Source organism: Amblyomma mixtum, chromosome 1, assembly GCF_055824585.1.
Source record: "Amblyomma mixtum isolate Tamu chromosome 1, ASM5582458v1, whole genome shotgun sequence".
Lineage (NCBI taxonomy): Eukaryota > Metazoa > Arthropoda > Arachnida > Ixodida > Ixodidae > Amblyomma > Amblyomma mixtum.
Window position 1 is genome coordinate 239,550,204 of NC_143012.1, and position 26,807 is coordinate 239,577,010.

Consider the following 26,807-nt stretch of genomic DNA (forward strand, 5'->3'; position numbering starts at 1 on the left):
GGAGGATGGGAGTGAGCGAAGACACCGTATTCTCTAGACGCGCCTTTGTTCATTCCAAACCATCGAGCTGGCATGGTGGAGTGGATGGCATGCTCGTCTCGCACGCCGAAGACCGGGGTTCGATTCCCGAGCTCGACCAATTTCTTACTCAATCTTATTTATTTATATGGCTTGACTAGAAAAGTTGATTAGGCTAATTGGGTAATTTAAGCATTTAACTAAGCTCAATCCCACTTACATGGAGCATCACCATACGATCCCTTCAATTGGTTGCATGGTTACTAGCCAAAGTACAATTAGCCCCGTTTGAAATTCGCGCACTGTGACGTCACGACCGTTTCGACCAAATGAAAAGCGTAACATTTCTGTCGACAACTGCTGCTTACAACGATGAGACATTAAAGGCTTCTGCCTTAATATCAAAGGGTAGCTCAGTGGTTAAGGCGCTCGTCTGCCGAGCCGGAATACCCGGGTTCGATGGAGGCGGAACGCAAGGCGCCCGTGTTTTGTACGATGTCATTGTACGTTAAAGATCCCCAGGTGATTGAAATTAATTCCGAGACATCCACTTCGGCACCTCTTTCTCTCTATTCTTTCACTCCCATCTTCCTCCATTCCCTTACGGCCCGGTTCAGGTGTCCACCGAGATATGTGATAGACACTATGCCATTTCCTTTACTCAGAAATCAAACAAAACCAAACCAAGCTTTTCACCGAAGACAGTGCATTGTCGTGTTCTTGCATAATGGTTATTTACATTTTATTTCCACTTCGATATGAGACACAAAAATATAAAACATAAAGGAAACATATCGAGGTTATATAAGAATTTCACTGATAATGACAGCCTTTATGTAATATATATGATTATCTTAATGCGTCACGTATTCCAAATGCAGATTGTATATCGCAGGTGTTTCTGTAAAACCACATGCATATATACAGTGAGCCAGCTCCTGCGCAAGAAACAAATTTACGCATCAAGACGTACATGATGAACATCGCTCAAAAAAATTTTTTTTTCTGTCTGATGCAAAGATACAGATGTTTCGCTGACACAAACTGCCCTTCTTGTTGATATACCGGGTGTCCCAGCTAACTTGAACCAAGGGTTTAAAAATGAAATATTGGGGTCAGGAGAGTGAAACTACCTGCATATTGGTGACAGGCATTTGGCGCACCACAGGAAATTTTTTGTATTGCAATTACTTAACTAGTAATTAAAATAATTTTTTTTAAATTTTTAATATTGACTTTAGACACTAAGTGTGATTCGCAAAGTTGGAGAGCACTTTCAGAAACCCCCATTCCATTATTCGCCATAAAGAAAACCTTACGTGTACCTCTTTTTTCGAGCTCGAAAGAAAGCCCGCGAAATACAAAAAAAAACACGTGACGAGCGCATTCGCGCGCCGCGATCGTGCTGCTCTCAACCGTGCTTTCAGTGAACGAAATCAGCTCCGGTATTCATTCGGCGGCCCCGTTTCAGAGGCAGGCCGATATCTTGGTGGTGGTTTCTTCGGCCGTGTCAGCCAGTTCGCGCGTGACGGTGTAAATTGCAGCGAGTGCGCTGCGCTTTGCAGTCGCGATAAAGACTGCCAAGCTCGAAGTTTTCAAATGAGAGGAGTTTTATTTGCCAGTTGCAAAGAAAATAAAAGTGGCGGTTTATGGCTTGGCTGTGCGGCGATGACAGCCGTGGCATGCGGTTGTCCTGACTCCATTTCATTTCGGTTTCTTACCAATTATAAAAAGTGCTCGAATAGGTCACCTTGTGCGACGATACAGCTATGGCATCTTGTAACCAAATCAGCCGTTGCATTTCGTATGACAGCCTCAGGCATGTTTAAACAGACTTCCGTTATTTTGTCTTTAAGGTCTTGCGGTGTGGGAGTTGGTGTGCTGTACACCTTGTCCTTGATATGACCCCACAAAAAGTAGTCCAGAGGTGTCATATCAGGAGACCTGGCTGGCCAGTTCACGGGACCTAGTCGTCCTATCCATTTCTGCGGGAACGCTGCGTCGAACCAGGTCCGAGCCTTGGCGCTGCTGTGCGCGGGGGCGCCATCGTGTTGAAACCACACATTTGTGGCCCTGGCGAGCGGTAGATCCGAAAGGAAGTCGTCAACGGGTCCTCTGAGGATATCATTGGTGTAGCGATCTGCTGTCAGCGTCTGGTCGAAAAACACAGGCCCGATCAAACTACCGTCGAAAAGTCCACACCAAACACTAAATGACCACTGGTACTGGTGCTGCGTCTGTAAAACCCAGTAGGGATTTGAATCGCTCCAGTAATGAGCATTGTGCAGGTTCACCTGTGAATTGCGCGAAAAACTAGCTTCGTCACTCCATATCACTTTGTTCAAAAAATCCGGGTCGTCCTGCATCTTTATCAGAATCCAATTAGCAAAATCGGTCCTGTTTTGGAAGTCCCGTGGCAACAGATTTTGATGAAGCTGTACGTGGTACGGATGCAGGCGGTGTTTGCGCAGTATTCGCCAAACTGATGACCTGGAGACTCCGGTATCCTCGCTCACGCTGCGCACGCTTGCTTGGGGTTCCAGAGCGAACAGCGATAAAATATGCGTCTCGAAGTCCTCGTCAAAAACAGGTGCTCTGTGTCGTGTGGACGTAAAACTGCCCATCCGTCGCAGCGTCTCGAAGGCACGCAGGATCGTTACTGAACTTGGCCGCCTGCCTGGGTGCCATTGTTGCATAAGGTCTGCAGCGCGCCTTCTGTTCCCATGACATGCACCTAGAGCCAGAACCATGTCTGCTTTCTCTTCATTTGTAAACGGCATGTCTGCAGTGCTAGTAATCACTACACCAAAGATTCAGTCTCGCATGAGAGTGGCATAAGAAGAGCACACGACAAACTGTGCTTCACCGCTGCTTCCAGCTTTCAAAATCCTCATTAGGAAACTGCAACACACAGCCGCCAACACCTCGCGGCGAAACATTATTCCCTGTATTTCTCTTTTGCTTCTGAGTGACAAAGCAGACTCGCCATCACAGTATCTTATCAGATTGGGACTAAGTCGTCGTCGCCGGGTGCCAACTAGCTGACGCGGACGAAAAACCCCCGCCAAGATATCGGCCTGCCGCTGCAACGGGGCCGTCGAATAAAGGCCGGAGCTGATTTCGTTCACTGAAAGCACGGTTGAGAGCAGCACGATCGCGACGCGCAAATATGCTCGTCACGTGATTTTTTTTGTATTTCGCGGGCTTTCTTTCGAGCTCGGAAAAAGAGGTACACGTAAGGTTTTCTTTATGGCGAATAATGGAATGCGGGTTTCTGAAAGTGCTCTCCAACTTTGCGAATCACATTTAGTGTCTAAAGTCAATATTAAAAAATTTAAAAAAATTATCTTAATTACTAGTTAAGTAATTGCGATACAAAAAATTTCCCGTGGTGCGCCAAATGCCTATCACCAATATGCAGGTAGTTTCACTCTCCTGACTCCAATATTTCATTTTTAAACCCTTGGTTCAAGTTAGCTGGGACACCCGGTAGTACGCTCCAATCAGTTCTCTGGCTTTCGTATTGCGGCTTCTGGCAAGGATCAGCACGGCTCAAAACATGGCTCACAAGAGCATCAAGGGCAAGATCATGTTTATCATGTAGGACTTGATGCGTAAATTTGTTCCTTGCGCAGGTGCTGGCTGACTGGCATATTTATGTGGTTTTGCAAAATAAACTAGTTCTGAGTGGCGCTCTATCCCGTTTTCTTGTCTTTAGTGTGTGCGTGGTTTTGGCGCTTTTAAAGTACAATGATATGCTAGCTACACCGGAGCAAAAGCTGGTGTTGCAATAAAAATCCTCTCCCTCTGGTTTCGTCATATCGATGATACGTTTTAAAATTTACAATTTCTTGCGCCATGTTCAATAACAACGTATACAAATTGATATTCCGATTATACGGATTGATATTCCGATTTCCTGAGTGCAGAAGTCAGCAATAGATGACGTGCACAACGCTACCTAAGGGCATTGCTTGAGATACGGTTATTTCCCGCAATTCCCGAGACCAGAAGTGCGGAAAACACTGCAAGTTGCACCACGCTCAAGAACGAAGACTTGTGGATCTCAGAAGCGTTTAGACCGTCGACCTCGAGGCGCGTAGGACTGCAGAGAGTTCTGTAATATGCATAATGCTGTTGTACTCGGGGAGCGGAGATGTACATGTGGCGCAGCTGTTCCTATATCCTTTATCGTCTAGGTAGTAAAAATAACTTTTTATGCCCTTTACACCACCGTTGTTATACACTTTGGTTAAAATTTCTGCATAAAAAATTTTGACTATACCTTGAGTTTGGCGCATGATAGCATGAGATGCTTATGCGCCAGTAAAGCGAATAAAATGCAACTCAACGCAAAGCAGCTGTGATGCTAGAGTTTAGTTGTTCGAACATCGTTTGCCATCAGGGGAATTTATTCACCATGAGAACTACCAAAGTGCATGAACCTGAGTAGAGTTGGATTAGAAAGCCGCACAGCTTCTAGCACGGAGCTTGAGGGGCCCATTTTCTGGCCAAAGAAAGGTCCCCAAGAGCACTGAATAATTTTATGCGAAGCATATTACTAGAGCTACACTACAGCCCGTCGAGCGCGGCGGTGGAGCTACCATTGACCTTTAGCGTGACCACGTGACACCACGTGACAACATGACGTCACAGCAGAGGAGAGATGGGCTGCCGGCTCGCGCGGTCGGCCGCGGCGGTGGAGGCTCCACATCAGAGGCGCGGCGGCTGACCACGGGACAACATGACGTCACAGCAGAGGAGAGATGGGCTGCCGGCTCGCGCGGTCGGCCGCGGCGGTGGAGGCTCCACATCAGAGGCGCTGCAGCTGACCACGTGACGCTACAGCAGCGGTATAAAGCTGAGCTTGCCTCGCTCTCCGGGCACTTACGAGGCGGCCAGGTGTTGGGATGCCGCCTAGAAGCAGGGCTGATTTGAACGAGAAGCGAAAGCTTCAGCGTGCCACAGAGACCGATGAAGAGCGGGATGAACGTCTGGCTAAGCGGCGTGCTCAATATGCGGCTCGGCGACAACGTTCTACAACAACTGAAGAACAAAGCGAGGAACTTTACCAAGCCTAGCCATCAATATGCTTCGCATCTGACTAGGCTTAACCTTAGCTAAGCCTCAGCCATTTTCTTTACTATACCTTGAGTTTGGCGCATGATAGCATGAGATGCTTATGCGCCAGTAAATCGAATAAAATGCAACTCAACTCAAAGCAGCTGTGATGCTAGAGTTTAGTTGTTCGAACATCGTTTGCCATCAGGGGAATTTATTCACCATGAGAACTACCAAAGTGCATGAACATGAGTATAGCTGGATTAGAAAGCCGCACAGCTTCTAGCACGGAGCTTGAGGGGCCCATTTTCTGGCCAAAGAAAGGTCCCCAAGAGCACTGAATAATTTTCCTCTTCGTAAAAAAACTACTTCCCTGAAAGCTCGAAAGACAGCTTGCCTCCCTGTATGATTGAAAACAGAAGAAAAAAAATGTGCATGAAAGGCTCTTAGCACTGGTAAGACGTTGCTTAAGTGCTCGGAGATATGATTAGAAATAATAGCTAGTGCACTTGAAGGGAATCAGTAATATCATCGAATCATTTCTTTCACCTTTCTGCGAAACGGATTCGCTTACCCACATTTAAGAGTGAAAGCAACATTGTGGCTATCAGGCCCGCGAGAGTGAAAATTTTCAGATTATTTTCGCGGCCCTGCGTGTTGTCTCGCACCAAATTCCCCACACGTAGCGTAGATGTGGTTTCAGATCGCTTGCATTAAAAATACAGCAGCCGCAGCTGATGTAGAACCCTTTACCTTGAGTTCAGCCGTCTAACACCACAGCCACTGTGTCAACCCGGCGCGTCTCAAACGGATCCTGTCGCAGCACTGCACCACCAGTAGAGCTCGACACACGCGAGTGATTCAAAGTGAGGAGTGTATACTGTTCACTATGAGCAAACGAATAGCAGCACACAACAGAATATTCTGCAATGTCTCTCAGAATTCATGTGCTACCCAGAGTATCCACTGTGGCCATGTATTCTGGCATTCTGGCCACGTATTCTTGTATTCTGGCAGTAAACTCATCGGCTGGAACACCTTGAGCTGCTTGGAAAGAGGAGTGGAATGAACTTTTTCACTAAATTATAAAGGCTCCAGAATATGTTGCTTGCTCGTTTGAGGACTTCCCTACTGCACCGAGAAGCGACACCAAGTAGGCGGATAGAAAAGTGAATAAGGGGCTATTAAGATAGAGACCTCGTGTTGCCTTTGGTAGGGTGGATGGGTGGAATCGATATATCTCCTAGTCCCCAGTGTTGTAACATGCCAAATGCCTGCAATTTGTAGAAGCTCCTTCAATTAGGAAATTAGGAGACAACTTCTCAACTAAACGAGTCTGCGCCACGCGAATCAAGCTGAACAGTAAAATTACTGTAAATGGAAAGATGTGGACATATAAAAGTCCCGTGCACGTTATTCGCTGCACAAAGTTCAAATTGCAGGCAGAAATATTTGTTTGGGTTTTATATAAAATGTCAGCATTAATGTTAGTGGTTGCCATGCGATTTGTTATAGCGGCGTAATTTCGGGAACAGCAAAGACAACCTCGCGAATCATGAATGGTCTGAGGAATTGTTTTTAGGTTCCTACTGTGGAGTGATGTTGGAAAGCGAGCACAAGAAAGCAGAACAGAAAGTGTAAGAAGATAGATGTTTGTTTCTGAAGAGCGGAGGTTTAAATATCCTATCATTTTTTGCACACATTTTCTGGAAATTCGCTTTCTGTTAACTGGAAAAATTAATTACCCAATTTTTAACGTGGTCGATGGTGGGAAAAACTAACTGCAAGGCACGTTAATGTTTCTTGGATATGAGTCAGCAATAAATAATTATAGTTTACCAAGGTAGACAGACGGTAGGCAGATGGTAACTTTTCGCACACACAGAGTGAAGAAGAGAAGAAAAATCTTCAAGGTGCTTACAAACGTTTCGGCAAGAGGACTTCTCTTAATCCGTGCATAGGGTTGATTATTGCTTTTGTTCCAGTTAGGGTTTTTCTCCTGGTAGTGAAGGTCAGCAATGAATCCCGGCAATGATGAACGCTTCGCAAAGGCTAAGACAAACCCTTTTGTCGAAACGTTGGCAAACACCTTGAGGCTTCACCCTCCCTTGTTCACTTTGTGTGTTTAGATTATCAAGATCTTAGCATTCTAAATTTGAGTAACTTGTGTACAGTCACACAAAATTGCATGTAAGCGTTCAGACATGTATATCAAGACTGCTCATTTAACAAAAACTGTGCGAGCCAGGGGACAGTTGCATTAGAATAGTGCATTGCATAAGTCACGCGGAACTTGCAGAATAATGCTTAAAGTGTTTTTTATTCGAGTGCTGAACGCATATGTAGGTACATTTAATTTCATACAATAAATAAGTCGTGATTTCATTAGAGAATTGAGCCAACTACTGTCGAGCTAGAAAGTCTGCGAGGCACACAGCGAAGAATCGTGCGATACATGCATGAAAGTCGAAATGACAGGTTAATTCTTTAAGGGGGGCTATGCTATTTTTAAACTTGTTTTATCTCGAAAGAATTTGCATTCAAGAAGTGTGTAAGCGGCACGTACCACCGGCGGATTAGTATGCGAAATTAGTGTTCCGCATCGACGACCAGCAAAAGTAATTCTCTCTATCACTTCTGCGGGTTCATTAAACACCGTACGCACCAGGACCCTGCAGTAATATTCAGAGGGAGAGAAAGTATGCTTTCGCCTTCGTGGCCTGTGCTTTTTTGGTTGCTCTTAACAGTAAGAACATCAAAGCACCAGAGAGATGATGGTGGAGTTACGGATTTCGCATGCATTTTTCAGCCTCTTGCGTCCGAATCGCGAACAGTCTCCTCCGAGACGTCAGAACCACATTGCAGGGGACTATTTATGTTCTCACCTCTCAAATGAGTGCGCATTAGAGCCATTAAAATACCGAGTTTTCTCAGGTGTTTAATGACTTCTGTGGGAAATGAAGTCTTGCTTCAGTGGACAAGAAAGGGAGCCTTGATTCGCATCAGTAACTTTGTAGAGTAGCATCTGTGCCTAGAAAAGGTAATTAACGAAGTGGGGCTGTGCCACAAGTGTTTCTTTATGCTGCATTGATTTGACGCCATGAATTATAGCAGAGCTCGGGTGTGCAATCTATAAATTTACTTAGCAAAGACTTTTGTAGAGGGAGAGAAAACAGCAGCGCGCCGAGTCTGTCGAGATCACAGGCGAAATGCGAATTGCAATGTCGTGTGGGGCTTCACATGGCTTTCATTTTCTTGGATATCTAGACAAAGGTCCAAGAACACTGGGACTTTCTAGCTGTAAGCAAAAGAGACATCACACCGGCTTGAAAGATCTTCCAACAACGTAGACTAGCTAGTGAGGAAAGAATCCGCACGCAATTTTCACTTCAACGCTGACCGTACGATTGCAAAATTGTTAGGTAAGGAATGCGAGAAATTTTCAATATTTCTCGGCGAGTATGATGCATGCGCACGTATTTTTTGAACTACGCTTGAATGTGAAGGCCGATGATCCTTACGTGGCTATCGATATCCAGTTTGGAAGGGCATTGATCAAGATGGTTAGGACTGCGGTCACTGAACCAGCATAACGAGGAACATAAAAATGAGGCGCGCGTGTATGATGATCCAATGAAAAAGTAGACAGAGCCAGGTCAGTTTGGCAATCGAATCTTCAACGTGGGCTCCTCGCGAAATTCCACTTCTTGGAATGTGGAATTCAGTTTCGGCAGAAAAGGTGGGCAATGCATATTTTCAGGATGAGAAGAAAGACTGGTTTGGGCTGGTTTGTAAAAACGACGCCGCTCTTCGGTTCGTTCCCCGCTACTAAAAGCAAATTATTCGATTGGCTCGCGTGTAATGACCGTGGTCGAAAAAAAGCTGCCTGAAACTAACATGGCCGCGGAGAAATTTCTTTGATACTTCACTTCTCTTTTGTTCTTTTTTCGCAGTTTACGTGTCCGGAATGCGCTAAGGTCCGCAGAAGATGGGGAAGAAATTGGTACGCAAAGACAGCATCAGCAGGCAGTTAAGCTTCCTCCCTGGACGACTCCGATTAGGCACCAGGGGTTGTTTTACCTGCGTCGGTTGCCTGTTTTGAGGAACAGGTGGTTAGAAAGCCCAAAGCTGAAGCGCGCAGGTCTTCGTACTAGGTTAGGCGGTTTACCGCGATAGACTTTCCAATGTGTTCATAACTTTTTTATAGGCACGGAAATGACCGTATCGATGTGTGCTTCGTGAGTATCGACTGGTTTTGAGAAAAATTATGCGCTAAGGAAAAAGGAGCTAGAGCTCAAGCCAGCGGACTTAATTTACTGGCTGAAAATTAATGACAAATGCAGAGCGGAAGAAACCGGGCGTGGCCGTATTTTTTCGTGTGGATGCGAAATCATGTACACACTCAAGGCGGAGGCAGGTTTTACGGAAAACGTAATTAAAAGCCGTTACGCTAAGCAATATCCTTGATGGCACTTTCAGTTTTTTACTTTTTGCATCTTCTGTTGTTTACTACAGCTAACACCACTCTTGACCTACTCGATTCACGAAGATATAGGAAGTAGGAAAATGTGTGTTCTTTTCAGACTCTCAACAGTGGCTTACTCTGACCTACATTTGCAGGGACGCGTTTTTAAGCTTTACAGAGCCGCTTTCATGGTGGAACTGAGTTCGACATTGACGATGCAATAAGCAGCGCAGTGATTATGTGCGAAAGCATTTTATTACACGAGACCTCTTGGTGTACGCTTGATACCTAGTGCTAGAGATATTGCGTTACTGTCATTAAACTTCTCAGTGCACACCTTCAATTTAAAAGGCGGCGTCTATATGAGCAGCACGTTAGTCTAGCGCAATAGCTCTGCTGGAGATAGCTCTATACTTCATCTTTGTCCGGGTTTCTGCTGATGTTCTGATTCCTCTTCACTTCGAACTCAACATTACACGTGATTAATCATATTTATTCCCATTGAGAGAGAAGTGGACCGCAAACTGCTGGAGAGTGGAGCTAAATGCTCTATGCGGGAATGGAAGGCCTTTTTTCCTTCTTAATTCTTTTTCCGCGTACTGTATCCGTGGCATGGTGTGCAGGTGAAAGTAAGGAGAGTATGATTCCTAAAGGTTGATAATGTTTAGTAAAGCTTTTGCCTTTCACTCCTGGTTAGCCATTTGTAGCATCATGTGAAATACTGCAGACCTTCATTTTCGTGTTGCTTCATGTGAAAGCAGTACATGACAGAAAAGAGAAAATTGAGGAGCACTGCAGAGAAGTGAGGACACTGTTTAGAGGTAACTCGCTGTGACAACGAGTCCGCAGTGGGGAACAGTATTTGCGATCTAGGTGCCACATAATGCCGGCATATGATAGTATATGTAGTTATATTCTTGGCGCCAAAAGTAACGTTGTTTCTGCATAGAATGGATTCTTGGCTAAAAGTAAGACAATTATGCGTCATGCTCAGAAAAGAGACTGCTTTGAATACAAAAAATGAAACTATTTATGGGCGCAAACTGGTTAACTGAGGTTAACTAGATCATATCAGGCATGCGCTAGATGCTCAGCGGTCTTCCCCTTCAGCTAACAGGTTGAGAATGGGGGCTGTTGGTTGCTCATTGTGAAAGAAATTCGCACCATACTCGTTACAAAGAAGCAAAGGCCGACAAAGAAAGAAGAATCCTTTGCGTCTGCCTTCTCGTTCTCATGCAGACTCCGGGCGTGGTTCCCCTGGAAAATATTTCAGCAAAACTTTTGCGGAGAAGATTTGTTCGGGTACTAGGGGCTGGGATAAAATTACCGATTGAGCATCAGAAATGCTGCGAACTTCCACGTTGTGTGTTCGGGTCACCGTGCCTACCTTCAAGGTTAATGATTAATGAAGTGGTTCCACGAGCAGCTATTACTGAAATTCGCCACATTCCCAAGGGTTTGTCGCTGGCAGAATAGGCTAGGCTCAATGGATAAGCTCTGATTTTACCCTCTAATTCTCTAGCGGCGTCGTTATGGTTTGCCTTGCGTCTGGCAGCTTCGGCTTCGTGGGGGCGCATTCCTGATGCTGGTACAGTTGTCGCAGCTTCTCGACATAGCGGGCTCGTTTGTCAGAATACTCTCGCCAGTCAAATTATCACTCCGCTTCAGTGGCTTATGTAACTCTCGACTGCGCTTATAGAACCCACGGCGACATTAGCATTCTTTAGAGTACTGCTTTGGGCATGCTTAAATCCCTAGCATTTGAGCGAGCGACTGAATGGCGGCGTGCTTAAGGGCTGCGCCTCTTGCGATGGCAGCTAATAAAGCGTCGACGGTTACAAGATGACGCGAACCGCTCAAACGTGCCTCCAACTCTCAAACGTTTCACTGACCGCTAGCGCTAAGAACAAGAAAAACAAGCGCGCCACTAACGCTGCAGATGTGCTTCTTTATTTCTGCCTCCTACGTGCAGTGCTAAGAAACTTTCTTGTCCCAACATTGCACCAGTTTGGCTTGGCATACATGCTTTTCAAAAGCATTGTCATTGTGAGTGAAAGTCGTAATGAGGTGGTCTGTTGAAATCTCAATGACTCGTTTCTGCGATGCGAAAATATCCTACCAGCTCACAGAAATAGCTCATTTTGCTGCTTCATCAGCATTCAAGTTTTTAAGCTTATTTACTTGATAGAATATTCCTGGGGAATGAAATTATTGGTCTCTTTTCATACTCTCCAGCCTCCAAGGAAAAAGGAGATTGGCGCATGGCGATCGGATGACAAACATTGGCATTCAGCTGAAACTCACTGTAGGGTAAAGCATATTTTACTCGCAATGAACTCTGTGTTGTGCTTTCTGAGCCGTATAAACAGAAAGATAGTCCTGGATGCTCTTGTTTTCTTCGTACACAATAAAGCTACTACTCTTGAGTGTGTTGCCAGGAAAGCTTGTTACTTTTGTTTAATTCGTTCTTTTTCTTTTTGGGAAATTTACTTTCTGCAAGAGATTTCCGGCTGCTTTCTCTCTTGTTCCGCCAATTCGGAACTGATCCACGATTGTTTTTTTTTAAAGCGCAACAGTCGCTCTTGCCATTGATAGTGCTAAGACCGGGGAATTTTACTGGCGGCGTGCAATTATAGCACGGATCGCGCCAACGCAACTGTGTGTGATTAGTTTAATTTGAATAGAAGGTCATTTTTCTTAGCGCAATAATGCTGTAGCTTTTTCTGGAAGAACAAGTTAGTTCAGTACTTGTGCATGACTAGTATGTGGGGCATGTCTATACACGGACTCGGCTAGGAGTATTTTAAGGCGGAAGCCTTTAATGCCTCATCGTTGTAAGCAGGACCTGTCGACAGAAATGTCACGCTTTTCAATTGGTCGAAACGGTCGTGACGTCACAGTGCGCGAATTTCAAACTGGGCCAATTGTACCTTGGCTAGTAACCATGCAACCAATTAAAGGGATCGTATAGTGATGCTCCGAGTAAGTGGGAATGAGTTTACTTAATTGCTTAATCACCCAATTGGCCTAATTAACCTTTCTAATCAGGCCAGATAAACAAATAAAACCGAGTAGAAAACTGGTCGAGTTCGGGAATCGAGCCCCGGTCTCCGGAGTGCGAGACGAGCACGCTACCTACTCCGCCACGATAGCTCGATGGTTTGCAATGAACAAAGGCGCGTCTAGTGAATACGGTGTCTTCATTCACTCTCATCTTCCTCCCTTCCCATTACGGCGAGGTTCAGGTGTCCACCGCGGTATGCGAGACAGATACATTTCCTTTTCTCAAAAACCAATTTACCGATGAGCAAGGGGTATTGACGGGTGTCCACAGATATATGCGAGACAGTTACTGAGTAATTTCCTTTCCTCAAATACAAATGTTCTTTATTACGGCCCCTCTTTCTTCTTTCACTCCTACTTCCTCCCTTCCTCTATGGTGTGGTTCAAGTGTCCACCGAGATGGCAGAGAATTACTGCTCCACTTCCTTTCCTCAAAAAGCGTTGCGTTCAAAGGGCAAGGCATCGCGGCGAACTTTTGGTGGCGTTCCGTTGACGCCCTGGCAGCGCTACAACACGCTGTCGCGTTGCACTCCTAAAGGCGAAGCTGAAGCGTAATTAATTAGCAATTAATTAGTATTTAGTCATTAATCAGTAATTAACCATTGATTAGTAACCTGCCATTACTCAGTGATTAGTCATTAATTGTGTCACGTCACCAGTGCCACAGAGGCAGTCAAAGTGGCGCGCAAAACGCTTTCGTCTCTATGCACTTTAGACAGTCAAAGAGCCCCCAGTATTGTGGCGCCATATGCTCTGGGTCTCCCCGCTCCCCCGTAACATGGACACCGACATGCACGTAAACAGGCGACAAGCGCGGGCTCGGGCTCTTGAGAGACAACACGGCTCCCGACCTGGTGTATATTATGTAGACGTAGCAGGCCCATCGCCCATGGGATTTTACACGGCCGCTGTCGTTCACCAGGAAATGCACGTTGATGGACCCTCTTTTCGAGCCCCGAATTCAATGCGAGCCGAGGAAGTAGCGATAGCGCTTGCTTCCGCCCATGCCAATTCGAGAATCATCATTACGGACTCCCGAAAAGCATGTGATCATTACTTGGCAGGGGAGATCTCCCCCTTAGCTGCTTGTATTCTAAGACGGACTGCCACTGATCCAACACCCAAAAGAATCATTTGGGCTCCTGGCCACCAGGGCTTACGAGGTAATGAGGCCGCTGACGCGGCTGCCCGAGCGCTTACTCACCGGGCTCCTCACCCCAGCTCTTCTGGCTCGGAGACTAACCAGCCGCTGCTGCGATTCAAGGAAGTTATAACGCATTATAGCGACATCCACCGCCTTTTCCCGGCCCCTGCAAAGGGGCTGAGTAAGACGGAGGAGCGAACTTTAAGGCGCCTGCAGACAGGTACTCTACTCTGTCCTGCAATCTTAAAGCATTACGATCCTAACACCGATGGGCGATGCCCACACTGTGGGGAGACCTGTGATATCTTCCACATGGTGTGGGCATGTACTCAAAATCCCCACCTCCCCCCTTCCCCTACCCCTTCCAGAGAGGCATGGGAGACTGCCCTTCTCAACTGCTCCTCGCTTGAGTCCCAAAGGGCTCTGGTGAAACGGGCTAGAGTCGGGGCATTGTCATGCGGTGTCCCGGACTAGGGACGCCGACCATGTAGCGGGGCCACTCTGTGGCTCCCAAACTCTATTTCAGTAATTAAAAGTTTTCACCACCACCACCACCCTCAATTTTTGTGTCTCAACTTCACTTCTACAAGTTGATGTATTGTCTGTTTATAGACCAGTTTCTAGACCAGGCCGGCGCAGCGATCGTAGGAGAAGTGCTGGCTTGTCAGCAAGTTCGTAATTTTCACTTCCTTCAAGTTGTGATCCCCTGGTCGAGCCGAGTATCGTGGGACGAGAGGTTAGCCTATCAACGCACAATTACAAAACTCTAGTAACAACTCTAAATTTATTCCCAACATCAACATGGCCCCATATACTCTCAACGTTACTGAAGCATACAAGCGTCGCAGAATTCAACACACTCTCATTAATCCATGCCTAACTCTTCCTTTTCCCACTTCGTTCTGACCCCTCCTTCCTTAATTGACCTGTTTCGCATACATGCAAATATACAGCCACGTCTTATGTATCCTCTCGCCCTGTCCACTGACTTCACCCCTGCCCCTTCATTTTTATCGTGTAGTTTTTAGCGGTAGTCAAAGCCGCTAGAGCGCTAATCCGCCGCGGTGAACCACGTGCCAAATATGCTGAGCGTTTGATCTGCGCTCTTTACTACAATCATGACCTCCCTCGGTGAACTAGTCCTGGCGGAAAAAATCAAGCTCACACGCCCTGTTCCTAACTTCTGCTATTGGCATTTTTCTATCCTTGATTGAAAAATTGGCTTGATTCTATGCTTGATTGAAAAATGGACAGACTAGAGCCGGGCAGTTCTGACGTCGCTTTTTTTCCCGCACAATTCTAGGCCACCTAATGTACTGGCTGCTGACCTTATTCATTTCCTCTGCTGCCCATGCTTATACCTAGTGCTTGCTGGCCTCAACTAGGGCAGCACAGTTTCTTTCAGTTTCGTTTGTTTTCTATTGACTCCGCCGTTTTGTTTTGTCTCCGAGATTGTGGCGGCTGAGGAAGACGCCTCGGGATTCGATATCTTGCTCCGGCGTGCAGTGCTTCGAGGTTTTCTGGTTGTCCTCTTACCGGGCGCTGTCTGGTTAGCGCATGTGCGCAGACTTTTGTGACCGTTGCTCATGGGTTAGTGCGGGTGCATTTGCGTCCGTGTTGTGCCAGCAAACAAACCACGCCGTCTTCTATGGAAAGACATGCGGTAAAAGGCGCTGACTGCATGCAATAGTGAAAGGAGGTCGTTTCCCAGTAGGTCATTTATCAGTTTAGTAACATGCTCTACTGCGATAAAAAAAAAATGTCGAAGGTCAGCCTTCCAGATTCCACTTAGCACTACACTGAATTCATGAGTGCTACCGGTCGGAACAGAAGGCAGAATTCTACCACGCCTTTTCGTTGGTTCATATCGCTTCTTTGGTCCAAAATTTCGTGCCCGAGAAGGCTTGTGGAATTCACGGTGTTCGGGCATTTTTCTACCCGACATCAGGTAAAATTCTGCAGCCGATGTTAATACGCTGAATTTATTAATAGCGCCGAAAAATTTTTGATTTTTTTCCCTAGAAACCACTTCTGTGGCTCTTTCCTGCTATGTGAATGCTTCTGCGACAAAGAAGCCGCATTTATTGCTTAGAAACGCTGCTGAAAACGTTTCCCATCCTTCGATTCAAACTTGGGACGGATATGACTGAAAGAAAGAACTTCGTTATCACTCTTTTTAAGCAATTGCGGTGTTGCCCAGCCTCCATGATACGCGCTCTAAAGTCTGCCAACCCGCGCTGTTATCTTACAAATCAAGCAGTGATTGCGCGTTGGGTGCTTCATTTTTTTTTTGCCTCTTATAGCTCATTAAAGCTCCGTCTTCAGTAGAACCTCCGTCTCTATCATTGTACGCGGTTCTCTATTGATATAGGCCAACTTCAATCGCATCCCGATTTCCACAGAAGCTAACTTTTGACTATACCTGACGTGTACGCACCCTTTAGTCTGCACAAGTTCCACAGTTCATTACACGGTGCTATACTTACGATTTCGCAGCCTCATTGCTGTAAACTGCTCTGTTAGACACGAACGTCGAGAGGAGGAGGATAAACTTTATTTTCGTCGGCAGATGTATCTGACGGTGTGGGGTTAGAGCCCCATCAAGTGGCCATGAGCCCGTGGCGTTCGGCGACTTTTCTAGGGCTCTTGTCACAACCCGGATCTGTGTGTCCGAGTCGGAGCTGAGCAATGCGGCCTCCCACTGGTCTGGATTCGAGAGCTGCAAGCCTCTAGGGGGGTAGTCCCGAGGGCAAGCCCACAGTATGTGGGATAGAGTGGCATGTTGGCCACACATTTGACAGGAAGGGGAGTAGACCCCAGGGTATATGCGGGCATATATCGCGGGGTTGGGGAAGGTGTTCGTTTGGAGTTGCCTCCACGCAACCTCTTGGGGTTTGGTGAGAGAACTATGTGCGGGGGGATATAGAAGTCTACCTAAGCGGTAGTGCATGGTTATGTCATGAAATGTGACCATACGATCTCTCGCCGTCCGCAGGAAGGGCGACACCACAACCCGATCGACGAATCCTCGGGCATAATTGTGGGCCGCCTCGTTGCCTGGATGCGACGAGTGCGCAGGGACCCAGATCAATTGGATCGGGCGGAGTTGAAGTTTGGTGGAGTGGAGGAGAGAGAGGGTGACAGGGGAGACCCGGCCTTTGGCGAAACTACGAATCGCCGATTTAGAGTCGCTGAAGATGGTTTCTGCAGAGGTGGAGACCATCGCCAAGGCTATGGCCGCCTCCTCGGCCTCTTCAGGCGATCTGACGGGAATGGAGCACGCAACTAGCGGCCGTCCACAGTAGTTTACAACCGCGAGCGAAAAAGCTTCGCGGTCGGGGTATTCAGCGGCGTCGACATAGACTGCTGTCTGATCTGTTAAATATTTTTTGTGCAGAGACTTAGCCCTGTGCTTGCGGCGAGCGACATGATACTCTGGGTGCATATTTTTAGGAAGAGGGGTAACGATGAGGTTACTGTGGATATGGTGTGGAAGCTGGACCCTGTCGGGTGCGGTTGTTTCGAAGCGTATTCCAAGCTTGTCGAGTATGTGACGTCCCGTGGAGGTGTGAGTGAGACGCTCGTACTGAGAAGTGAGATGAGCTTCCGAGAGCTCCGTCACAGTGTTGTAGACCCCTAATGCCAGTAGTTTATACGTGGGGGTCCGGTGGGGGAGATGAAGAGCCGCCTTGTAAGCCTGTCGAATAAGGCAGTCAACGCGGTCCTATTCCTGGCAGCTAAGGTAGAGGTAAGGGAGGGTATATGTGAGGCGACTGATAACAAACGCCTGAACAAGACGTCGGAGGTCAGCCTCTCGCATGCCTCTATGTTTATTAGCAATGCGACGAATTAGACGAATGGTCTGCGATACAGAGACTAAGTTTAGCTAGAGTGTCGGTGTTTTTCCGATTGCTCTGGATGAGGAGCCCCAATACCCTAATGGTGGATACTTCGCGTATGGGCTGACCACTAGCAGTAATGCAGATGGGAGGATGGCCGTGGAGGCCGGGTTGACCTCGGATGAGCAGCAGCTCGGATTTCTGAGGGGAGCACGAGAGGTCGGCTGCGGCTACATGGCGCTCAATGACATCGACCGCTTGTTGAAGTGCGGATTCGACCTCAGCATCGTTGCCTGTTGAAACCCAGAGGGTAATGTCGTCTGCGTATAAGGTATGGGATAGCCGGGGGATAGCGTCTAATTTAGAAGGTAGCGTGAGCAAGGCGACATTGAAAAGAAATGGGGAGAGAACGGATCCCTAGGGGGTGCCATTGCTACCGAGGTTTATAGGGTCTGAAAGGAGAGAGCCAAAGCTAAGTTCAGCTGTACGACCAGAGAGGAAAGTACGTATATACTCGTAGGTACGGTGACCAGGATTTAATAGGGAGAGGTTAGTGAGAATAGCTCGGTGCGAGACGCTGTCAAATGCTTTAGTTAAATCAAGCCCTAGAATAGCCTTTGTGCCCGCTCTGGTAGAGGGGCACAGTATCTCTCGTGAGAGCTGGAGCATAATGTCTTGCGTAGAGAGATTTGAGCGGAAGCCAAACATGGTGCGAGGTAGGAGATGGTTATCTTCAACGTAATTATTGAGACGGTTGAGAATGACGTGCTCCATCAGTTTCCCAGCAGAGGAAGTTAGGGAGATGGGGCGGAGGTTTTCGAGAGCTAGTTGTTTGCCTGGCTTCGGTATGAAAGTCACGCGTGCATGTTTCCATGCTGCGGGGATTTTACCCTCTCTCCATCAATCATTCATAAAGGCAGTGAGGGCCTCAATGGACGGGTCATCTAAATTACGGAGAGTTTTGTTGGAAATGCCGTCCGGTCCCGGGGCAGAGTTAGGACGGAGCTGAGTGAGAGCGAATCTTACCTCAGCTTCCGAAATCTCCTGATCGAGGGCAGGGTTGGCACCGCCCATATAGGGGGGGAGAGGGTCCGGGGAAGTAGTATTGAGATAGCGTACACGAAGTTCATCGAGAAGATCCTGGTCTGAGCCGGGGTGTTGATGGACTATGCGGGAAATGGTGTCTCGTTTGGATGTTTTGCAACCGTCTGGGTCTAAAAGGTAACGGAGAAGGTGCCAGGTGCGAGTTAGCCCGAGCTGTCCACGCATGTTGTCACAAACTTGACCCCATTGCTGGGTAGTCAGTGCGATAGTGTGCGCCTCAATCTGTTTGTCTATCTGAGCTACTCTACGCCAAAGCGTTCTATTGTGGCGCTGTTTTTTCCAACGGTTTTGAAGGCTTTCGCGGGCCTGCCATAGGTGGAGGAGACGGCTGTCTGTATTGGATTGATCAGCCGTGATAGGTGATTCTTGAGTAGTAGCAGAGACATCTGCCTGCAGTTTGGAGATCCACTCGTCCAGGTTATTAATCCGGGTAGGGGCGTTCTGAGCACGTAGGGAACGAAACTTGTCCCAATCCGTGATTAGGGTCGGGCAACCTCTCCGGCGGAACGGGGACATGCGGAGGGTGGTCGCGAGGAGATAGTGGTCGCTGCCGAGGGTATTCCCAGTGTTCAGCCACTGATCGAACCGTACGTTTTTGCAGAATGTCAGATCAGGTGAAGTGTCAATAGACACACTGTTTCCTACGCGGGTGGGAGTGTGAGGGTCAGTAACAAGGGTGAAGCCCAGTTCCTGTGCTCGCAACCACAGAGTGTTACCCTTTCGGTTGGCGGTGCGGTAACCCCAAGCGGGGTGGTGGGCATTGAAATCTCCTACAATGAGGAGACCAGAATGGTGCGCAAGCCTGTTTACCCGGGAAAGAAGGGTGGTGAAGTTGCGTCTTCTGTCTCTTGGAGGGCTATAAAGGTTAAGAATGAAGAGGCTTTGGTCGCTCCTTTTACGAGGGAGGAGTTCGAGCAAGACGCAGTCTACCCCAACGTCGTCTAAGGAGTGTTGGACGGCCGTCAGGTTGCGTTGAACCAAAATAGCGGTGTCGGGAGTGGTGACATCTAGGGGGGAGTATGGTTTATAGCCAGGTAGTTTCACTGGGCCATGAGTTTCCTGAAGTGCGATGATATCAGGGAGGATGTCGGAACTTTGGACATACTGCTGCAGGTTGCCTCGCTTGCGGCGAAACCCCCTGCAGTTCCATTGCCACACATTAAGTAGGTGGCGGGGCGCCATGGTGAAGTGTGGGTGAAGCTAAAATGGGTAGGGTGGTGGGAGCGTGCGGCAAGCGACCGTATGGTTTAACGCGCGTCGTGTGGAGGGCGGCCGTTGCGTCTCCCCTAGCTTCGAGGCCTGTGATGCGTGTTTGGATCTGTTGCATGAGGGTGTTAAGTTGTTGTTGGATTTGCTGCTGCATTTGTTGTTGGAACTGGAGCATTTGCTGTTGGATTTGATGGGAGAACTCAGCAAATTTCGCTTCGAGCTTAGCATCAATTTTAGCCTCTAATTTTTCCTCTAGGCGAGCCTCAAAATCCTCAAGGTCGGCAAAATTAACGTAGCGTTCTGAGCGGAGGTAGCTTTCCGCTTAGAGGGAGGACTAGAGGTAGTATCTTTGGATTGCGGGTTAGTAGATGGGGGCGCCTGAGGTGAGATGGTAGGAACAGGTTGAAGTGGTAGAGTGGCATTTGTTTGAGGTGGTGGATCAGGTGCAAAGGGTGGACGCTTTAAGGAAGCGTTTTGTTGTTGGAGTCTATGATTGCTAGCTTTAAGGGCTGTTATCTCGTCGCGCAGGGCTTGCAGCTCTGAATCACGAGACTAAGATTGCTGAGAGTGAGAAGCCGCAGCTGCCCAGCTCACCTGGTTTTTCGTGGAGGGCTCTCGGTGAGGAGACGACTTGGAGTCCAGGGGTGGGAAGGACTGGGAGCGATTCCGGCTGGAGCGCCGGTAAGAGGAGGAGGAGCGGTTAGAATCCATTTTGGCCGAGGTGTTTCCAGACCCTTGGCGACGGGTCCGGGATCGGGAACGATGGGAGGTGGAGGCACTGTATGAGTCATCTTGTAGCTGGCGTTTCAGTACGGCAGCAGGCACTTTGTAGCGGCGTTTACACTTGGAGGAACCAGTCTGGTGAGGACCAGAACAAACTATACAAGTGGGGGTGCATTCATGGGTTTCGTCAGGGTCGCAAACTCCGCAGTGAGGACACTTGGAGAGCTTGGGAGACGGGCAAACGTCGTCTCGGTGTCCCGTTTTGCGACAGTTAAGGCAGGCTTCCACTTTGTTCTTGAAGATGCAGCAGCGCACAGCACTTCCTGCGTAGGAGACTTGGCGGGGGACCTTTGTCCCTGCGAAAGTGATGACAATAGATTGGGTCTTGCCTAAACGGCGGGCGTAGAGAATGCAGTGTTCTGGATTCTGGGGTATCAAGTACTCCATGATTTCCTCCTGGGTCTCATCCACGTACTGGTGGTGAATGATACCTCGGACGTATGCGCCTGGTGGGGCCAAATAGGTGGCAACTGGGTAGCTTGTCGGGCCCAGGATGATTTCCTGTAGCTTCGTGTAAGTGATGGCGCGGTCCCGGTTCGGGGTGCTAAAGGTGAGGGTGTTGTGAACGAAATTCACCGAAGGCGGTCCTCTGCGGTATCGGAGTAAGTCAAACGAAGGCTTGAGGTGATTGCTCTGCGAAGAGCGTTCTCGCCCCAGGAACGCAGATTTAGGCCCCCGCGATGGCGAATGATGACTTTAAAGTCTTCAAGAGGGAGACGTGGCAGTGACGGTGCACCTCGAGGTAGCTTACGTGACGTGGAGGGAGGTAGCTGCTGGGACGCGGTATGCTGGGCGGACGCGGAAGGCGTCTCCGTCAGCGGTGGCTTGGGAGTGCGTTTTGATGAAGAAGCGGCGGAGCCGCGTTCGTAGCAGCGGGCTACGTAGGTCCAGTCCGTAGGTATATAATCTTGAGGGGCTAGATCCTCCCCCTCCACGGTGACGACGTCCATGCTTGGCGAAGCACTGGGCCCGGCTGCGAAGCAAAGCCTATCGCCAGCGGCGGTAGGCTTAGCGAGACTGGCGCTGGACTCGGTGGAAACAAGTGTCCATGCAGGTCACAAAAACGGAGTGCCGGTCCCGAAATTGGGCTGGGCAGGTGTCGAGCACCTTCGTGAACTTCAGGAGACACAATAAGATTCGGCGGAAGGTCAAAAGTCGGTCAAAAGAGCAGAAATGGCCGGAGCCCATACGCACACGCGTCTGCACACCAGGCCAGGAACGCCGACTCTCCACGAACGTCGAGAAACACTCCCGTCTGCTCTGCCGTTCTTGCCGCACCACAACTTGAGCACATGGTATTACGCAGGAAGGTCCTGCTGTCTGTATGAAAGTAGGCGTTAAGCAAAGATACCAGGAACTTTTAGTTTTCTTTCCAAACACTGATAAAAGAATCACGTAATTAGTGGAATTGAGAATATTAAATGCATGCATATCAGTGTTTAGAGGAAGGTGTCTAAGCTATCTGGGCAATTGTAGGAGACAAGGGTGGCTCATCCACGCATGGCCTGCAAAAAGCCATCAGCCTAACGGTAATCAAAGGCCTGTTCTGAATACCGCGGTCGAGGAATTTCAGTTGCAGAGCTTGTTTAAGTGATATTAGTCGCTGCCTTCTTGTTTTTCTTTGTGAGGGACTGCGGTCCCTTTGTATGAATTATGGGTCCAATAAACTTCTCTTCAAAACATTTGTATCTGGTAACCTTGGCATGTGTACATATGTAAATAAAATTTTTCTAAACAGCCATTTGCTTTGTGTAGCAGAGCACAGTTATGCCACTCTAATAATGTATGTGTCTGTTAATTTCCTCAGGCGATTACAAGTCGTTTGGTTTGCTTTCATGAGGTTTAACGTGCCAGAGCGAATCACGCTATGAGGGACGCCGTAGTGAGGAGCTCCGGAAATTTTAGCCGCCTGGGATTCTTTAACCTGCACTGATATCGCACAGAACGCGCACCTCGTAAATTTCGACTCCATCGAAATTGGACCACCGCGGCTGGTGGTGGTGATGTGAAATTTTTATTCGAACATCCTTTCTGTTAGGCGTTCAATACATCCTGGGCCAAGGCGACGAGGGCACGTTGCAGTCTCAGTTCCAGGGAGGCGAGCCAGATGGGCCACGGTGGGGGTAAGGGGAAAGGATAGGCGGGGGACTGGAAGGCTGCGTGACACTGTGTAAGGCAGTGTTCTATGTCTGCATATGTGTGTGGACAGGTTGGGCACTGAGGTGTGGAAGTGTACTGGTATAGGTAAAGTTTGGCTGGTGTATGTAGGAGATTAAACTGTATTCGGCGAAGAATGCGAGCATCACGGATCGATAAGGATGGGTGCGGTGGTATCGCGGCTGAGATTGGATTGGATTGAGTAAACTTTATTTGTGCCTGCAGTTGGACGCTCGCGCGCCCCGACGAGGGCCTACGTCGTCTTTCGCGTCTTTCGGGTCGCGTCTTTCGGGTCAGCAGCCGAGCACCCTAACCACTGAGCCGCCGCGGCGGCTCAGTGCCTTGTGATGTGGGCACTGCGGTGCGGAGCGCTGCGGTGAACAACGTTTCAAAGACGTTTTGCTGTGCTGTTGTCGTTGCCTTCCAGCCGGTGGCGGGATGTGCGGTTTCTGCGATTTATGTACAATCTCTTGTTAATAATGTATGCTTCGGGTTTTGAGAGAAAAAGGTGTTTAATAAACATTGTCGGAAATTATGTGACTGACTATTAGCCATTTCGACAATTTGAGCCATGCTGCAAATTGCTATGACGCCTTACTAAAGGTCAGCTTCGAGTTCAGATTCTTGTCTATGTGCTTCTGTTGACCCCATTCATGACCTGTTTCCAAAATTATCCTTATCAAGCGAGATATACATTACGATAGGTAAAGCCAAAGTCACTGTGGCCGCAAGTTTGACCTTCCAATGACCTTCACAACCAAAGCTTATGCCACGTTGCCAACAGACAAAGCAAAAAAATTGCTGACGATTGCGTTACTTCCTGATGCGAAATTTGAGCGCAGGTCATTAGCTGTTTGAGGTTTTCTATAAACTGGTGCAAAGAATTCGAGTAAGGCGTGTATGTACAATTGCAGACAACATATTTTTCACACATTTTCCTTCCTTAGGAAACACTCCACTAACAGTTCTTGATTGTCATGAAGGAAGCTTTGTGGTCGGAGAAATAGATGGACATATGCTCGACTTGCCGCACCAATGCTGGTTCTCAAAGACGAGGCCTACGCAAATATTTCGCGAGGTTGTCACAGCCGTGGAAGGCGTTACGAGCGAGAAGAACGGGATGTTCTCCCGCATAAGTGGTAAAAAATTCATGTTTGTCTTTATATCTACATTCAAGATCCCACCCACCCTTGAATTTGGCAGCTAATGGTTGATCGCGGGAGTTCGCTCACCATTGTAAGCGCTATCCCATACAGCCCACATCTTTCATCATCCCGCGTACTTATAAGCGCGATTCCGGCGTCCACTCACCCACTAAGCTAGTTATGCGCACGTAATTTCTTTAAAATGATCGGAGTGTAAAACGTTGTCACCGCCAACGCCAATCAACTCCAACGGCCTATGGCTTGAGCGCTGCGTTTCTGGCACAATGTTGTCAATGCCAACGCATGCAGCCCACATCTGTCTACCGCCAAGTAGCTTAAAGTGCGATTAAGGTGCCCACTGTTCCACTGTTCCACTCCTGCTTGGGCGCTCAGCCTGCAGTATGTTGAAAATAAAATTAAATAAGAGGGCAATTATGCGTCGCGTTTCGATGCAGACGCAACGCAAAATGCGCCCGTGTGCTCTGCGATGGACGGATGGATGGATGGATGGACGGACGGAGGGACGGACGAACAGTGCTGTGCGATGTCAGCGCAGGTTGAAGATCCCCAGGTGCTCGAAATCATCTTGGAGGCCTCCACTGCGGCACCTATTTTTCTGTTTCGTCTGTCAGTCCGACCTTCCTCCCTTCCCTTACGGCGGAGTTCACGTGTCCACTGAGATGTGCGAGGCAGATACTGCTCATTTCCTGTCCTCAAAAAATTGCCGACAATTACGTTACTCCTTAATGGGCAATTTCAGTGCAACTTACCAGCTGTATCTGCTTTTCGATAGACTGGGGCAAAGAATTCGAGTAAGACATGTATCTACAGTTAGAGAACTTATTTTGTTTTTTTCTTTCGCAACAAAAGGAAAGGCGAATAACTGGGCCCATGGGACAGTGGACACCGTAGGCGCGCTTTAAGCTACGATAACGATGATGTGCGGGAGCTTCGAAATCAAAGGAAAGGAGCCCCCTGGCACAGTGCACACCTTAGTCGTGCTTTGACATGTGGCGGTAGTGATTGATGTGCGCTGCATGCGTTGGCATTAACAACGTTGTGGCATAAACGCGGCTTGAAGCCATAAACCGTCGACGTTTATTATGTTCATTGGGTGTTGACAACCATTTAGACTTCGATGGTTTTAAGGAAAGGAAGTGCGCATAACTGGCTTCCTGGGTCAGTGCACGGCTGAATCGCGCTTTGAGGTACGTGGGGAGGTGAGAGAGAGGTGTGGGCTGCATGCGTTAGCTTTGACAATTTTGTGGCAGACACTCGAACCTGAGGTTGGCACCCTCCGTGTATTGGGCCTGCACATTCAGAACAGTGGCAAAAACGCCACTACCCTCAAGAAACTCAAGCAGGTTGTAGGCGCGATATCGCAACTCATCCGCAGGGTTTCGGGACGTCATAGAGGCATGAAGGAGCGCATCCTATGTCGCCTCATTCATGCCTTTCTCCTCAGCCGTGTGCTGTACACTACCCCATACTTACAACTATCCAAACATGACATAAACGCTTTGGATGCTTTGATTCGAAAAGCATTCAAGGTAGCACTTCGTCTTCCCCTCAACACCCCTACAGACAGATTACTAGGCCCGGGCCTCCACAACACTATCGGGGAACTGGTGGAGGCCCACCGACAGGTCCAATACATCAGGCTCACACAAACTTCCACAGGTCGGTATATCACGGACTCCCTCGGAATCAGAATATCGGCCGACGACCGAAGCCTCCTCGCCATCCCACGACCTCTTCACCAGGAGCTTCTCATCAGACTGCTCCTGAGGAATATGCACCCGTCCCACCATGACACTTCACACCACCGACGAGATCCCCGCAGTGGACAATCACCTCCTGCATCTGTGGGAGGCGCGCCGGAGCTTAACAAAACGATGGATGAAGCACAAGACGAACCGCAAGCTTAGAGCTCGCATTGCACAACTTTCGGAGCAGGCTGCAGCATATGCCGCACAGCTCACAGACACCAATTGGATAGAACGCGGCAACTCTGCAGCGCGTCAGATGAGCTCGAAGGGGCCTTGGCGTCTCTTACGCAGCCTCATAGACCCTTCTAAAACGAAAGTGGAGACGCAAAAACAGCTCCGGCGGGCTTTGCACGGGTACCAAGGTACGACGGCGCAACTTGCGGATACTTTGTGCGGCAGGTATCTCTGCCGCACAAATGACCCGGTTGGGCCCGAGTACACGCACTCCGGCAAGCCAAATCAGGATTTAGACGCCCCTTTTGAGTTGCATGACCTTAAGACGGCCCTGGCTAAAATGCGCCGAGGTGGGGCACCGGGTCAGGATCGCATAACAGTCAAACTGCTGGCGAACCTCTCCGAATCTGCATACCTCCATTTGCTAGAATACATAAATCAGATCTGGGATGGGTGTCCGCTCCCACTCGAATGGAAAACATCGCTTGTAAGGTTCATCCCCAAAGCAGGTAAAGCCGTGACTACGGACAACTTGAGACCCATCTCATTGACCTCGTGTGTGGGAAAGCTCATGGAGACGATGGTTCGGGATCGCCTCTCTCCATACATGGAGGGTAAGAGCTTCTTTGCAGACACTATGTTCGGTTTCCGCCCGCACATGTCTGCACAGGATGTCCTACTCCAACTACACAGGGACATATTACAACCCACAGCCATGCAACAAAACGACAAGGCCATTCTCGCCCTCGATCTTAAGGGGGCGTTTGACAATGTTAAACATGGTACCATACTCTCTAACTTGAACACCACTAACTGTGGGGCGAAGGTCTTCGCCTATGTCAGAGACTTTCTCTCTGCGCGCCAGGCACTCCTCCG